This window comes from Rhipicephalus microplus, chromosome 3 (genome assembly GCF_043290135.1).
Source record: "Rhipicephalus microplus isolate Deutch F79 chromosome 3, USDA_Rmic, whole genome shotgun sequence".
Classification (NCBI taxonomy): domain Eukaryota; kingdom Metazoa; phylum Arthropoda; class Arachnida; order Ixodida; family Ixodidae; genus Rhipicephalus; species Rhipicephalus microplus.
Genome location: NC_134702.1, coordinates 264,175,250 through 264,181,249, shown reverse-complemented (window position 1 = coordinate 264,181,249; position 6,000 = coordinate 264,175,250).

Here is a 6,000-nt window from a genome sequence, read left to right as displayed (position 1 = left end):
AAGTGAATTCTGTCTCGTTGAAAACCACCCCACCTATGCACCTCTCTGTTTATTTCCACCACCTCAAAGCCTTTCTATCGACTCATCCGCCATATCTCTTGGTTTGCGTTGACAACCGCTCTTTGCAGGTTGCTACCATGCACCGGTACCTCCGGTATTGTGCATATCGCTACCTGTACCTCAGGAGAAGTGGCGCGCATGTCATCTACGCTTTTCGCCAATGTAGTTGCTAGTCCTGCTGTATCTTCATTTAAGACATCGTTTAAACCGCCTGAAATTATCACGAGGTTTCGTCTATCAGCGGATGTTTTGAGTTTTGCGCTCGCTTGCCTCATGACTGCTTCCAGCTTGCGTCCTGGGAACGCCCCTACTGCAACCCTCTTGTCACCTCTTACCCTCTCTATGATGGCTTCTGTGCATCGATTTAAATTCGAGTCCCCGGCGATTATCACATGCTGTGACTTTTCAGCTGGAGCGTCCTGCACCTCGGGGTTACTTGCGCCAGCTGCTTTGTCCCCTCCCAGCCCCACCACTACTTCGCTGAAGCTGGGCCTTGCGACAACTGAACCGGCTGAACCTGTTTTTTTTTCCAAACTTGCTTGCTCTTTCTTCGCCGCCATTCTGGTTGCCGGTTCTCTACTGTTCTCTGCGTAGGCCGCTCCTCTGTTCACCTTGGCTAGTGCTTCCTCGGCGGACTTCAGCCTTTCTCCCATTGCCCTCGTTTTCTCTTGCTCTGTCGCCAACGCACACTCGAGCTCGGCGATTCTCATCAGCAGTTCACTCTGGGCACCCATTATTTTCTCCATTTTTTCCTCGACCTCACATTGCCTACACTTCGAGTCAGCCTATTCTCCATCCGCTTCTACACTTGGGTCTACTTTCAAACCCACTCCACATCCTGAACACTTTACAATATTTTTAACCATGTCTTTGTGACACCAATTGTCCCTATACTCGATAATTACTAAACTCGAGCCCTGTCCTACGAAAAAAAAGAAAGTCTAAGCTCTACTACAAAAATTTGCGTGTTCAATGTACGTGCACCTCCCGCACGGGGTGGCAAAAGAAAAAAAACAACAAAAATTCAAACACACACACACGCACTAACTAATAAATACCTGGTGACTGGTCCCCGAAAAAGCCGTACCATAAACACGTGCTACGAAGATTTCAACTGCTACCTTATAATTATAAAGACAAGCCCAAAACATGCAAAAACACTTATCTGCGCAGTCGATCGGGAGCACTCAAAAAACACGTCCATCCACTGTGACAATCCGAATCGATCTCCAAGTGTGCCAGCGAACCGATCGCTGGCACACGTTGGATGGATCGATGGATGGATGGATGGATGGATAGATGGATGGATGGATGGATGGATGGATGGATGGATGGATGGATGGATGGATGGATGGATGGATGGATGGATGGATGGATGGATGGATGGATGGATGGATGGATGGATATGGCTCTACCCTTTAGATCGGGCGGTGGCTGGCGCCACCAAGCCGTAATACTTATTGAACCAAAAACTATATTTATTTATTTTTCTTAAACAGTGAGGTTGAGGATTCGTACTTTGCAGCGAAGGGTTCAATTTTCACTCGTGCCTTGACTTTAGCCACCAATCATATAACCTCCTTCTAGTTAATTCTACCCGCTTAAAGTCTATTTTGCCCTCACAGTCCCTAAACCCCACTGCTATGTAAAACTGCGCCATCAACCTGAACTAAGGGGTGAAGCCCTCTACAGAACATTATCAAGTGTTCGGCAGTTTCTTCTTCCTCTCTACAGGCACTGCATACCGTGTCTACCCCTTCGTATTTAGCCCAATTTGTCTTTGTTCGCAATACTCCCGTCCTGGCCTCAAACAGTAGAGAACTACCCCGAGTATTATCATAGATCCTTTCCTTGGCTGTTTTCTGCTTAAAAGTTCGATATATCTCTAGCTGCGGACTTAATCATGCCGACTCTCTACATATCCGTCTCAGCTTCCTTCACCTTCTTAACCGATAATTCTTTATGGTTTGGCCCCCTGCTGTTTTCCAAGTATTTACCCGTCAATTTTCTGGATCGCTTCCGCCATTTTGTATCGACATTGTTCATGTACAAGTAGCTGAATACCTTCTTAGCCCAACGCTCCTCCCCCATTTCTCTCAATCGCTTCTCAAATTTTTATCTTGCTGCTAGCTTCCCCGCCCTTGAATGATGTCCATCCTATATCACCTTGTGCATCCTGATTTGGTGTATTCCCGTGAGCTCCTAAGGCAAGCCTACCTATTCCACGTTGCTTAATTTCTAATCTTGCTTGAACTTCTGATCTCATGCACAAGACCGCATTGCCGAACGTCAGACCAGAAACCATGACCCCTTTCCATATTCTTCTCACAACATCATACCTATTGTAATTCCACAGTGCCCTGTTTTTTATTACCGCTGAATTCCTGTTACCTTTAGTCGACACGTATATTTCGTGTTCCCTTAGGTACTCGGCCCCATTGTTTATCCATACGCCCAGATATTTATATTTATCTGTTATCTCTAGCGTGACCTCCTGTATTCTAAGCTTACTACCCTCATTGTCATTAGAAATCATGACTGCTGATTTTTCCTTACTGAATCTGAAATCTAACCTATCTCCCTTATTACCACAGATGTCCACCAATCTCTGCAAATCTTCCTTGTTGTCGGCCATTAGCACTATATCATCTGCGTACATCAATGCTGGTAGTGCCTGTTCAATGAGTTTTCCTTGATTGACGAAAGAGAGGTTGAAGCCCAGTCCACTTCCCTCTAATTTGGCCTCTAATCCTTGGAGGTACATCAAGAATAACAAGGGTGATAGAGGACACCCCCGCCTAAGCCCCCGTTTCATATCTGTGGGCTTAGATACCTGTTTTTCCCATTTTATAACTTCCTTGTTACTTTTATAGATATTCTTTAAAAAAATTTGTGACTACATCTTCCACGCTTACTGTGTCCAGTATTTCCCACAATTCCTCTCGGAGCACGCTATCGTACGCTCCCTTGATATCCAAAAATGCTAGCCATAGGGGCCTGTGTTCTTTTTCTGCTATTTCAATGCACTGCGTCAGTGTGAACAGATTGTCTTCCAACCTCCTGTGTTTCCGAAACCCATTCTGCAGTTCCCCCAGCAACTCCTCATCTTCTATACATGCCTGCAGTCTTTCCTTTATAATCTGCATCACCAGCCTGTTGACCACTGATGTCACTGTTATAGGACGGTAGTTGTTTATGTCAGCTTTGTCCCCCTTTGCTTTATAGATCATGCTCATCCTGCTAAGTTTCCATCCATCAGGAACTTCTCCATCAATTATTATTTTGCTCACTGCCTCTCTCAAAGCCTGCTTAGACTTTGGACCTAATGTCTTTATCATCATAATTGGAATGCCATCTGGGCCTGTTGATGTACTACTAGGAACCCTTTTCTCAGCCCTTTCGCAATCTGGTTGTGAAAATGGAGTCGTTGCGCCACTTGATGCATCCTTGTCTATTGTGGTGCATAAAGCACTTCTTTGTTGAATTTTTTCTGTCACCCTTGTTCTTATATAGTCAATAGCTTCGTCCCCTTTTAGCCTAGCACCTTGAACTGTAGTTGTAAACCTCTGCTCTAGGCTCGTCTCATTTCTTAGGGAGTTTAGATGGTTCCAAAATTTCGCAGCTGCCTTTCTATTTTATTTATGTACTTCTGCCAGCCACTGGGCTCCCTTTCTTCTAATCTTTTCATTGATCAGAAGGGATGCATTGCTTCTGCAGCTTAGAAAGATTTCCCGTTTTCTTTCATTATCATCTGTCGGTTCACCCCGCTGCTTAGCATGTATGTTTTCCCTAGAGGCTTCTTGACGTTTTGCTAAGGCTCTCTTAACGTCATCCCACCAACTTTTGGGTTTGTGTCTTCTTTTTCGGGGTGACTTGTCACGTGCCTCAGTAAGCTCTAGCTCAAACAGTCTAATTAGATTCGTGTATGTCCACACTGTTTTATTATCCTCAGTGATTACTTTTTCCATTTGTTTAGTGGCTATTTCAGTTTGCCTTTCCGAATAAAATTTTCCTGTAGTTCTCATCTTGTCTCCTTCCCACTTTCACTGCTCTTCCAAAACTTAGCTTGATACCTTTGTGATCACTACCCAGACTTTTGGAGCCACCTTCATCTATGTGCATTCCCCTGAGCTTATCATACATCCTATGTGACATCAGTGCGTAATCTATCGTTGACTGCAGCCTTCCTACCTCCCATTTTATTTGCCCTTCACACTTCTCGGTACTGTTGCAAATGATCAAACCCATTCTTTCACACATATCCATGACCATTTTGCCGGTCGGGTCGGTATACCCTACTATGTCTTCTATGTCTGCATTCATATCTCCTAGTATAATTATCTCGCACTCTCCTCCTAATTCCTGAATGTCATTTGATATACACTCTACTATTGCCTAGTTTTCCTCTGTGGCCTATGCTCCCGTCCACAAGTACACGAAACCAAGGAGTGTCATTTGCCCTGCCGCTTTCCCTTTTAGCCATAAATGTTTCTTGCACTACTGCTTGATCCTTTGCCATTCTGTACTTTTATTATTGAATGCCCCAATACCACCCCCCTTCCTGCTGCCTTCTGTTCTATTACAATATTCCCACGCGTAGTCCGCATTGTTCGGAGGTTGTTCCATGTCCCTGAGATGTGTTTCTACAAAACCGTATACCATCGGCCTCTATTCCCTTAGCTGTTCTTCTATCTCTTCCCACTTCAGCTTGTTCCTACCACACTGCATGTTAATATACCCTGTCTCTGAATTGGCTCGGCGCTCGTGATTACGTCTATTTATGCCCCGGACTCAACCTATCTTAGATACTGGTGCCACTTTGGAATCGTATCTGTCCATACCACCTGTCAAAGAGTCTCCCTGGTTATTTTCCTCGTTACTAGCTTTCCTGCATCCCGAAAGGACCGCTTGCCCCCCAAAAAAGCTACTGCGCCTCCTGCAATTCGCCAACCCACCTCATGACCTAGCCGCCCATCGAAGTGAATTGTCTCGTTGAAGACCACCCTACCTATGCACCTCTCTGTTTATATACACCACCTCAATGCCTTTCTCTCGACTCATCCGCCATATCTCTTGGTTTGCGTTGACAACCGCCCTTTGCAGGTTGCTATCACGCACCGGTTCCTCCGGTATTGTGCATATCGCTACCTGTACCTCAGGAGAAGTGGCGCGCATGTCATCTACGCTTTTCGCCAGTGTAGTTGCTAGTCCTGCTGCATCTTCGTTTAACACATCGTTTAAACCGCCTGAAGTTGTCACGAGGTTTCGTCTATCATCTGTAGTTTTGAGTTTTGCGCTCGCTTGCCTCATGACTGCTTCCAGCTTGCGTCCTGGGAACGCTCCTACTGAAACCATCTTGTCACCTCCTACCCTCTCTTTGATGGCTTCTGTGCATCGATTTAAATTCGAGTCTTCGGCGATTATCATATGCTGTGACTTTTCAGCTGGAGCATCCTGCACCTGGGGTTTACTTGCACCTGTGACTCCGGCTGCTTTGTCCCCTCCCAGCCCCACCACTACTTCGCTGAAGCTAGGCCTAGCGACAAATGAACCGGCTGAACCTGTTTTTTCCAAACTTGCTTGCTCTTTCTTCTCCGCAGTTCTGGTTGCCGGTTCCCTACTGTTCCTTACTGTTCCCTACTGTTCCTACTGTACCTTAGGCCACTCCTCTGTTTACCTTGGCTAGTGCTTCCTCGGCGGACTTCAGCTTTTCTCCCATAGCCCTCGTTTTCTCTTGCTCTGTCGCCGAGGCAGTCTCGAGCTCTGTGATTCTCATCAGCATGTCACTGTGGGTAACCATAATTTTCTCCATTTTTTTCCTCAACCTTGCATTGCCTACACTTCGCGTCAGCCTCTTTTTCTTCCGCTTCTACACGTGGGTCCACTTTAAAACCAACCTCACATCCTGAACACTTCACAGTCTTTTTTACCATGTCTTTC